Source organism: Poecilia reticulata, chromosome 6 (genome assembly GCF_904066995.2).
Source record: "Poecilia reticulata chromosome 6, P_reticulata-male-v2, whole genome shotgun sequence".
NCBI classification, from domain to species: Eukaryota; Metazoa; Chordata; class Actinopteri; order Cyprinodontiformes; family Poeciliidae; genus Poecilia; species Poecilia reticulata.
In genome coordinates, this window is record NC_088835.1 from 3,284,888 (window position 1) to 3,296,700 (window position 11,813).

The window sequence follows — 11,813 nt, forward strand, 5'->3', positions numbered from 1 at the left end:
GAACAATGACTTACTTCAACTTCTCAAAAGTCTGAATGAGCTGGCATGTAAAGTATTTCAAACATGTGTTGAGGTCATTTTTTTCTGTTGCAATATGTTGACATTTCAGAAAGCTTTTCCAGATTGTCAGGAAATGTTGACTGACACTTTATGAGTCACTGAAAAGTTATGAAACACTTGCAAATTTAAAAAGGTGCTTTAGGCCAATGGGCTTTGTGCTATTGTGAGGTACAAATTAATTGCTTCAAAAAATTTTATTAGTTCAGATATTCTGTTTGTGCATCTCTATATTGTTGTGTTAGATCCAGGGCTACAGTCATGAATCCAACCATTTCTAAATAAATGAAACCCCATCATGGAAACCAAATATTTATATTTCACTCACAAGAAAGACCACTACAATCTTAATGTTTTCATAAATCAAAATACTAAAATAATGTGACAGTCTTTTTTTGCTTCTTCAAGGATAAAAAAAACATGCAATATATCACCAAAACAAACAATCTGAAACATAAACATCTGCTACAAGGTAAACAATTTTCTACATTTTCTGAGTTATTTTCATCTTTCTTGATCCTAAAACAGGGTTTGTCTGTTTTCAGCAATAAAAAAAATGAGACAAATCACTCTTTCTTCAAAATCACTTGTTTTGTTTAGTCAAAGTAAGTCAATAGGAGGGCCCAATCTGGTTTTGAATAAAGTTGCTGGATGTTTGTGATCTTGTTTATGATCAAATTAAAATGAAAGCAGAAACATGAGTATTTAATGACAAACATGTTGTAGCTGATATTTTCTATAAACTGTCCTTCTGCATCAACGGCGTGTCCTGGCAGTCCATATTTCCACCATGCAGAGGACCTACTGTCCACACTTTGCAAACCTAATTTTAGCCTGAGGTCATTCCTTGTTGATCATGACTGAAAGATCAACATGCTGAATACATTTGATTGAAATGAACTTCCTAAGATGACTGCATGCAGCCTTAGAGAGGATGAGGAGCTCTGTCATCCAAAGGGGTTTAGAGTTGAGTTGCTACTCTTCTGCACTGAAATCAAGCTGATCATCTGGTCAGGACTGTTTTGTTTCCCTTTTAGGAATTGACAATGTTTTAACAACATGGCATTGTTGCCATATTGTTGTTGAATATCCATCCATCCATCCATCCATCCATCCATCCATCCATCCATCCATCCATTCATTCATTCATTCATTCATTCATTCATTCATTCATTCATTCATTCATTCATCCATCCATCCATCCATTCATTCATTCATTCATTCATCCATCCATTCATTCATTCATTGATTCATTCATCCATCCATCCTCTTCCGCTTATCCAGGGTCGGGTTATGGGGGGGAACAGCCTAATGCCCCGTTTACACGACAACAATTTCGGGTGAAAACTGAAGAATTTCGTTGTGTTTGTACGAAACACAACGAAACATTCGCCATTTCAAACAAAAATGGCGAATGTTTTCTCTGACAACGGCACAGTTTGAAAACGGGTTCCAGAGTGCGATGTTTCTAAAACATACTGGCCTCCGTTGTCTTGTAAACAGAATAAATGGATCTTTTCTGTCAGGGAATTCCCACCTCATACATAGTATGACGCAAAACTGCTTCCAACAATCCACAGAAGAAGAAGAAGCTACTGACGATGCTGGTGTTACTACAGTTCGTGTTTCCCCATCAGATACGGTTCCCTCAGAGTCTCTTCACCGCTCCGCACAGCCCAGGTGGCAAAATACACGTGTGCTTGTTTAGCGATCATAACAAGCAGTCGCTTGTTCTTATCTAGAGAATTACGGACACCGCAAAAGATCAAAAAACGTGTTTAAGCAAAGTTATCCCATTTTTTTCCAACTGCATCCTAATCAGACACACAGTGCGTGTTTTTCCCCAATATCTGGGTGAACGGTACCTGATGGGGAAACACGAATCGACATGCTTTCAAGTAGATCTTTTTTTTTTTTTAACACATGCGCACTTAGTTTCAAAGAACCTAGCACCAACTAGTGGCGTGGCGAGAGCATTACACCTTTTCGATGTGTACCGTTACTGTGTAAACAAAGATTGTAATTAGAACGTCTTCATGTAAATGTGTTAACAGAAACTAAATAAAAATTCCAATTTCGTTGGATCATTGTCATGTAAACAGGGCCTAAGAAGGGAAGCCCAGACTTCCCTCTCCCCAGACATTTGTTGCAGCTCCTCTGGGAGGATCCCAAGGCGTTCCCAGGTCAGCCAAGGAACATAATCCCTCCGGCATGTCCTGGGTCTTCCCCGAGGTCTACTCCCGGTGGGATGTGCATGGAACACCTCACCAAGTGCTCCAAGAGGCATCCTGACCAGATGCCCGAGCCACCTCAACTGGCTCCTCTTGACATGGAGGAGCAGCAGCTCTACTCTGAGTCCCTCCCAGCTGACTGAGCTTCTCACCATATCTCTAAGGGAGAGCCCAGACACCCGGTTTCCTCCATAGGGTGGACAACTCTGCACCTCTCTTCACCTGAGTGTCCAAGACGTGTGGCTCCAGATCCGATGAAACAACAACAAAGCCGATCATTGAACTGTGGCCCACGGTGTCCTGGTGCCAAGTGCACATATGGACACCCTTGTTAAATATTATAACAGCAATTATGATTAACCCACATTTTGCTCACTCCTCACTCTTTCAATTATCATGATGCCCCCACCACTGTTCCTGACCCATAGAGTCTATAATAAGGATCGGTTTAAATGGCAGAGAAAGTCCAGTTAACTTGAAAAATATGTTCCCCTGCTATGACTCCTGCAGTTTACTTACCAGGCAAACAGGTTGGTGGATGATTCAGTCAATTTGGGACTGCAGTTAGTCCAGTAGTACCTTGACCACCAGGAGACTTTCACCAGGATCCTGGGTTGCTGGTGGTCTTCTACACCAGCAACCCAGACATCCTGAACCAGAAGCTCACCGAGCTCACAGTGCCAACCTCCACCTGTCAGCAGATCACCAGCTTCCTGACTGAACGGCAGCAGAATGTGTGGCTGGGCAGCATTTTCTGGCACTCACAAAGCCTGAGTTCTCCCCCGATTCTTATTCTCCCTGTATCCAAATGGTCGGTCCTCAGCAGATCCTTCTGTGAAACTCCCTATGTTTAAAGATGCAGCACTATTATTGTTCTGATACAGGACATTATTAGTCTTAGTCTTAGTCACCTTCCCACCCCCCTCATCCCGGGTTCTTGCAGTATGTGCAGTTAATTCATTTGAATGTATTTTACATAAATGGCATTACTTTATGTAATGCCATTTAACTGGCATTACTTCAGTTATTTCTTTTTACTCACTAGTGTGTCACCACTGTCAGTTCTGTATCAACTCCGTCAGATGGATTTTATGTTATTTTTTTGTTTTAAATAATATTTATTTTGTTTTTTGAGAAGCATTTGTTTGTAAAACTGAGAAGAACTATCACTAATAGGGTAATTAAAAATAATTTTATATTTATTTTTTTCAGATGGTGTTGACAAAGTTCTGAGTAAGGTCCATTAAAAATGTAATTTTCCCAAAAAAAATGTTACAGCTGGGAGCCTGCACCTTAGCATCTTTACATTTCCAAAACATTAATTGTCATATCTGAATACATAAGCTTGAGGAATAATTACATTATTTCTTGTAAAGATTTTAACCCATTTTGTCCCTTATCTCAAGAATCACAGAGCCATATTCATACAGCCAGCTGGATGTGGAATGACTAGAATACCAGTGTGAGTAAATCATCATTCCGTAAAGGTTCCAGTAATGACAACATTTCTGATTTAAAACTTGTGACATTCCGTATCTCATTATAGGTTATTATGCTGCCAGACTAATCATAGCTGTTCATGTGTGACATTAAGGGAGATCTCAAAAGTTTGATTACTATGAACAACTGGATATATATTTAAATAAACATCATTATATGTATAATATTTAAGTTAAACAGAATTTCAAACTGAAGCGCAGTGCTGAGGACCGACAGCGGGACAGCAGACTTCTAGTGTTGCTGTGAGGTTCAAACAGCCACATGATGGGCTGAGCTGGCCCTGCAGTACTGGACATGTTGGGCTCCCGGTTCGGGACAACAGGTGGAGCCGCTCCGTCCAGAAACAGACAGAACAGCAGATCCGGTCCGTCAGACCTGACAGAGAGCTGGAACAGGCAGCTTTCATATAAACACTGCCATGACAATGAAAGGTGGAACCTACATGTCTGCAGCGATGACCTGCTGTCTCGTCCTGCCGTGTCCCCGCTGTCCCGGATCTGTCCCCGCTGTCCCGGATCTGTCCCCGCTGTCCCGGATCTGTCCCCGCTGTCCCGGATCTGTCCCCGCTGTCCCGGATCTGTCCCCGCTGTCCCGGATCTGACCTGATGCTTCAGATCGCTCCTCTTCTGTCTGCCGCTTTACAAGTTCCCCTGACTAAACACTCGCTTCCACGCAATTACCGCTGAATTTAAAACAAAGTAAAGAGCACACCCAACATATCAACTTCCTTTAGGCTCTTTCAAAAGAAAACAGCTTCAAGGGTTGTCGGGTGCTCAGTTGTTCAGTGGTGCGTGAGCTGACCGTCACTGTCCTGCACAGTAAACATTAATCAGCTTCACCTAAAAACATCCGAACAAGAGCTGGTCAGTTAGTTTGATCATTGAAAATCATTAGTGGAATGGGAAAAAAAAGTTGATTTAAAGTGGTCACTTAATTATAAATAAATAAAAAAATAAATAAATAAATAAATAAATAAATAAATAAATAAATAAATAAATAAATAAATAAATAAATAAATAAATAAAATATTTTATTAAAAGCATCCTTGTAAGCTTGTTATAAAAAAATGTGTTTTTTTATCTAGTTGAACTATGAAAGTATGAAATACTGAAGTAAAGAAACCACTCTCTCCAGCTTCTCTGGCCGTTTCAACTCTTTCTGTCTCTACCAGTTTTGCATCTTCTACTAATGCCTGAAATGTCTGACTATTTCTTGTTGCAAGTTAGCTGAAGCTCTGTCTGATTATTGATGGGAAGCATTTCTGAACAAAAGCTTTCAAGTCTTGCCATAACAGTTCAGTTGGGTTCAGACTTTGACTAGGCCATTCTAGCACATGAATATTGTTTGATGTAAAACATTCCACGGTAGTGTATGTTTATGGTTGTTGTCCTGCTGAAGGGAAGCATCCCCACAGCATAATGCTGCCACCATAACCCTTTGAATGCTTTGATGTTGTAGTGTCTGAAAACAGGTTATATGTTTATGTCTCTGTAACACACCCAAGCTGAGGCCTTGAGTGATGTAGTGTCTGGACACACAAAGGACTTTTTGGAATGATGAGGAAACATGTCACAGGACAAAAGACACTGATTTCAAAAAACAAGTTTATCAATGTATCCAGTCTTCCTGAAGGGACAAGGAGGACTGCAGAGGCACAGGGAGACAATATGGCCAAGAACCTAAATGAGACATCAATGTGGAACTTTAATGTGACGATATGCTTATGTTGGAATGGAAAACATGTGATGGCAGAGCCATATAAATATATTTATTGACTTTTCTCAAAAATGTGACTAATATCAATCTTTTAATTTTTGGGCTTGTTTAATCTGTATTATATATTTATTGCTTAATAAATGTATTTCCTTATTTAAGTCAGCTGTTTTACAGAGTTGTCCTTTATGCATCCCACAGACTCATATTATAAACAACCCCCCAAAATATACATGAATATCATCTTACCAGTTCCTGCTGTGTCCCCTAGATGACTGGTGGGAAATTGTAAGCAGGACTTTTGTTAACAATGTGAGACTGAAGGATTCATACGGAAAACAGCATTTTCATGTTATTTCTGATACAGACGTTGAATCATGAGGTGAACTAGTTCTTCTAAAGGGCGGCAACAGGCACCCATCTTCGGGATGGGCTGTACTGAAATATATGTTGTTGTGCTTCGGTACAATAACAACAATAAAGCATTCATTCATTCATTCATTCATTCATTCATTCATTCATTCATTCATTCATTCATTCATTCATTCATTCATTCATTCATTCATTCATACATGACTTTTCCATTTTGTTATCTTCTTGCATGTTCCCCACTCTTATATGTTCAAAGTGACATTAGAATCATTTTAGAACCTATAACCTGATAAAAACCAGATCATTAAACCCAACATTAATGATATCCCTGACAGATTCATGTTTAAAGAAAACTTTAAGTTTTAATAAGATGTTTCTTGTAACTGGAAGCAGGGGCGTGGTATAGGGGGATGGGGGGGGGGAGTTATGACAACTCTAAGGGTCCTTGACGACAGGGGGCCCTCCACAAAAAAAATAGATAAGAGAAAAAGAAAAGAGAGTGAATTTGTAACCCAGTTTTTCTCCAAGAGAGGTGAGTACTGTGTGACATTATCAACCATTCAGCATAGTTAGCTTAGCTACATACAGACTACTGTTTGCCTCCATAGCATTTAATGAATTGAGGAAAAGAAATACCAAGATATTTAAATATTTAACTTGTCCCTGTACCTTGTGCCACACTTGACCACAGGTGAGTCAGTCAGCAGCAGCTCTAACCACCATACCAGCATAAAGCCTCTTCCTTCCCCATCCCAGTGAAAAAGGTGAGCAACACTGTGTTCAATTATAACCTAGTTAGCATAATTTCAAGGAATCCATAGGGATTTCTCTGTGTCTTTGCTCTTTTTACAATTACACAACAAAAACAATATATTTGTTGCTGACAGAAATTCAAACAATCTTTATAAAATTATAATAAAAAACAGCCTCCTGTCTGGACTGCAGCCAGTCCAAACAGTTTTACCTTAGCTTGTATTTAAATTACAGATATATATATATATAATGTCACGTCCCTCCTGACCCGTCCTCTCCTGGAAATAAAAGCTGCAGTATGTAACTTTTGTAACTTTTATAAAAAAATAATTTTTTACATATTTGTTGAAACTGTCATTGTGCTCTGACAGTGTAGCATTTGTGAAAAAAATATTTCCTCCGCCTTCTCCCAGTGCTATCTAGAAAAAACCAATCAGGGGCAGAAGGCGGGTTTTAATGCTGTGAATCACCATCACATGTGGCTGCTCATCCTCCCTCCCCCTCTTTCTGTGCTATGCTGCAGCTAGCATAGCACAGAGCCTTGCAGATTCAAACCGTGAATTCTCAGTTTAGTTAGCATAGCTACCAGTGACGGCAGATAAACAGTTTTTCTGTAACAATAAGTTGTTTCTCCACCATCAGCACATTTAGCAGTGAGTGTATGAGGATGATTGATAGCACTAAGACCCTCCTCCTGGTTCTGTTTAGTTGTTTTTGGTCAGAACGGTGCATTACTTTAGCTAACAATAGTAGTTCAGGGAGGAGGTGGAGGAGATTGATTTTTTTCACAGATTATCTGTCTCATAGCAAACCGTCATAACATGGTGACAAATATGGAGACTGCTTTAAAATTATTCAATAATTTTCTTTCCATCAATGAGTTATTATATCTGCTGGTATACTTCCCTGGACCGATGAAGTGCACACAGGTTCTCTAATTGTTTTCTGTAGACTTGCCAGCAGATGGCAGCCAAACACAACTACAGGGAAATTGACTGTAGCGAGAGTCTGCATGACAAACTGTTTCCAATAGTGAGGCAATTTCAGATCAATGGAGATTTTTATGTAAAGTATTTTTTATTTTATTATACTTTTCTCTAGATAAACTAAAGCATCATAATTTTATTCTCATACTTAAGTGCCATCTAGTGGTTTGTTCATTTAGAAAATGAAGCATCTTTCCCTAAAAAAATAAATAACAAATAAGAGGTCAAAAACTTTTTGATCACTAAGTCAGAACTTCGTGGTCAAGTGATCAGTGATCTCTTATTTCTAACTGTTTTCTGGCGCCGTGGCTCTTTTGTTTTTATGCCAGATTACCCACTTATTTTCGGCCACTATTTTAAAACTGATAAGCAATATTTTTCCACCTCTTGGGCTGAATGAGGTTTGATACAAAATACTTATTAGTACATGAAATTAAGATAAATACTCTGGTTCCATGTTTTCTCCATCTTTGGACAATGGTTCTCTGGAGTCCCAAAACCTTTGAAATGATTTTGTAACCCTGTCCTTATGGACAGATGTCAGTGACTTTGTTATTCCTCTGTTCCTGAATATCTTTAAATTGGAGTTTGATGTGTTGCTCATTGAGATTATTCAGCCTATACTTCTTGATACACAGTTTCTATTTAATTGATTTCTTGTTCTATCTTGATTCTAAACAATTAGAATGAATCTGGCCTGTATGTGAGTATTTGCTCTCCAAAAATTACTTTTTTCAAATACTGCAAATTGTTTTGGACAGCCTTCTCCTTTGTACATGAAATAATTATTTAAAACCACTTTTAATATTTTTCAGGTTATCTGTGTGTGATATTAACTTTTGTTAAATAATCTGACACATTCAGTGAAAAAGAAATCACAAAACAGCAGAAATCTGCAGGGGCTTAATACTTTTTCACTGTGCTGTACTCACTCGGTCTAGCTGGAGACAGAAATGTCACTGAAGGCCATATTCTGTTTGTCTCTCTGTCTTGGGCAGCCGTCTTATTGATTGTGTGTTGAGGGGTTTTACTCTGTCATTTCTTCTCATTATTCTGACTGCACATTGTTCTCCAGTCAGCGATCTTATTACAGTGTTTGTCTGTGCTCCACCTCACAACAAAGTGCTTTCAACTCCAAGAAAAGCTCCTTCACACAGATGGAAAATAAAACCATTTATTGACAGCGTAATTACTCACTGTTCTCTGTCTGCCATGCACTCATAGACGCACATGCACACAAACAGCCTCGAGTACAATGCGAGGGGTCATAGTTCACATCATAGTAATAAGGTATATGATTGGATGTCTGTAACTAAGAGGGCGTCACCAATCATCACTTCACCAAGTATTGACCTGAGAAGACACCAGTACTGGACAGGACTGAGAGAAGAACACTGGCAGATAGTAGTGGGGACTGGGAGACATGCTCTGCATGGTGTGTTGCACATAATGAACAGAGATACAACACTGTAAAACATTTGAGCTGCATGTGTCTACTGTCTTCTGCTCTTTACGACAAATAAATCTAGCGAGTTTTAGATTTTTAACCTAAATGTGTGTTTGTGAGAGATAAACTTACGTAGTAAGTTGTGTTACTTTTTTTTATTGATTTTGTCAAAATAATAGAGAAATGTGTGCTCTTTACATAGGTGAGAGCAGTATTTTCTTGCATATTGTGAATTAATTGTAAGGTTTAAATTCCAACTCACAATTCAAGATTAATGAGCTTAAAAATCAACTTGTCTCTTGTTTTTAAATCAACTTCATGAACTTTAATTTCTGAGTTAAAACCAATACAAATTTCTTGTTGACTTAAATTGCATTATCAAGGCAGCAGGTGGATTTTGGTTTTCAAGTTAAACCATCTTCAAATGTTTTAAAGTGAAGAAGTCAACTGACTTCTCTCAAACGCATACACAACTCGATTAAAACATCTTTCAGAGATTTAAAAGACCAAGAACTATTGAGAAATATAACTATTTGCAAATATTTTAACTAACCCTAACATTGAGTTAATTGCAGATTAATGATTAATCTCAATTAGTTGAGTTTTAATAAAAATATTAATTGACAAAATAAGCAACAATTTCAATTAAAACCCTTTTGCTGCTAATTTATTGAATGAATAGACATGTGAGCTCAACAACAAATTATTTATGGTTCTTAATCTGTTATTTAGATTCTTGAACCATCAGATTGAAGCAAAGAGTTATTACACCCATTCAGCTTTCAAATGTTTAAGAAATATCTGATGGACCTTCTTTGAGAAAAGTCCTTCTTTAGGAAGCTAACATTAGCATTAGCATTAGCATTTGTGCTGCTGCAACATGTTTTGCATTGAGATGCTTTAGACCTGAATAGGCTCAATTTATTTTTAGGTCAACTTGAAGACAAAGGTAGCGTTTTCAAACGTCCCACCAAATAGTTTTTTTTTTTTAGGCAAGAATTACTTAAAAGGTTTTGCTTGAAAAGTTTAGCTTAATTTTTTATTTTTTTTATTCTAAAGTGAAGTTGCTTCGTCTTCCCTCGATATTGTTTGCGGTTGATGCTTCTGCGAAACGATCTATGGTCATACCAGAAAGGTGCAAATACAAACATTTCCAGATTTTGTAAGTTGGACTTATCTCCCAAGATGGTGGACAAATGGCTGAACTAGGATTTTGTGGGACTTTCAGATATAAACCAACAAAATGATAAAAACCAACCAACTGGACATTGTGATGACAGATAAGCAGCAAAGGTCAGCAGCTGGGATCAATATGGCCTAACTGGAAACATCAGGTACAATAAACATGAGAACCTGAAGAAATACTATGAGCTCAGGTAGGAGTTAGACAGAGGTTGGCAGGTGAAGGCAGTTGTAGCAACTATGGTCAGATGATAGTCACAGATGCATAACAACAAGATGAGCAAGAGCAACGCAACTTTAGTGTCAACCTGTGAAACATGTTTTTATTGAGAATCTGATACAGATTAAACCGTTAACATGTAGATGGCACTCGACACCTTGTTTGTATTTGAAGCAATCAATGCATTTTGACAGTCCCTGTGAGAACATAGAGACAGACAGAAATACTGGAACTGGACAACACATTTTATGCATATTGCTCAAATGAGTGCTGATAACTTATAGGCTACGCCCTTTACAAGTAACAATCAATTTGTATGACAACATAATCCCAGAAGGAGAGTTTTGTTCTGAGAACAAGATTGGGGTTGATCCTGTTAGTCAGGTTAAATGAACAGTTGTCTCTGAACTCCTATTTTCTCTCTCATCTGAATCATTCTTAACACAAACTCTAGGAGGGAAAAAGAAGATGAGTGAATCCATTTTAATTTATATGGGATAAGAGAATTCTGGTGCTTGGTTTTAACTTCAGCAATTTGTCTTCAGTACGTCTAAGTGCAGACTGGCTCATTCACTGTTTTTATGGCATCAGGAATTTGGTGGCCATGTAATGGAGAGGTTGAAGTCTTGGCCTGTACTTCTCTTGTCTTGTAAGGCAGATACTTCTCTAAACCATCCCTCTCATTTGGACATATTTAGTTGCTGTTTCCCTTCTCCTGTGCTACTTCAACTTTTTTTCTGTAACTCTACTGACCTGCTGGTAGTTTTTACCTCATGTGTTTTCTGATGGTATTTTGTTTCTTCATTAAAGCTGCAGAATGTAACTTTTATAGAACTTTTTTTTTTTGCATATTTGTTCAGTCTGTCACCATGTTGTGTGGAATGAAACAGAGAATCTGTGAAAAAATCGAGCTCTTCTGCCTTCTCCCACTTCTAACCACAGTCCCATGTGGTATCAGGGGCGCTGCCAGGAATCTTGGGCCCCCTGACAAAATTTTATTGGGGACCCCTCACGCAGCTTCTGTTACAATTTACGTCTATCTGACCCATCAAAAGCATCACAATTTCAAAGGCTTGCAACTGCCTTACGTTCTTTGGTCCAATACTGATAACTAGTACAATATTTACTGCTCATGAACATACATTTTACATGCAAAAGTAAAATTCAGTATGTATACAGTCTGCAAGTAGGTTGCTTAAATATTTTCTATTAATTTTAAATTACTGAAATGTCTCTCCATGAGCAGCAGCAGTCATAGGCAACATGCAAAATATACATGAAGCAATTAGACTTCTCAAAAAATGCTATGTAGTTGCATTTTATTCAAGCTGCAGTATGCAACTTTAATAAAA

General features: G+C 38.2%; 1 protein-coding gene across 1 annotated transcript in view; it reads right to left on the reverse strand.

The window, feature by feature from the left end:
• Positions 1-4,515, reverse strand: part of ripor1 (RHO family interacting cell polarization regulator 1) — a 75,447-nt gene extending 70,932 nt beyond the window's left edge. Inside the window, exon 1 of the mRNA XM_081607666.1 lies at positions 4,231-4,515. The gene's annotated coding sequence lies outside the window, so the exon portion shown is untranslated. The remainder of the gene's footprint in view (positions 1-4,230) is intronic.
• Positions 4,516-11,813: the final 7,298 nt, after the last annotated feature.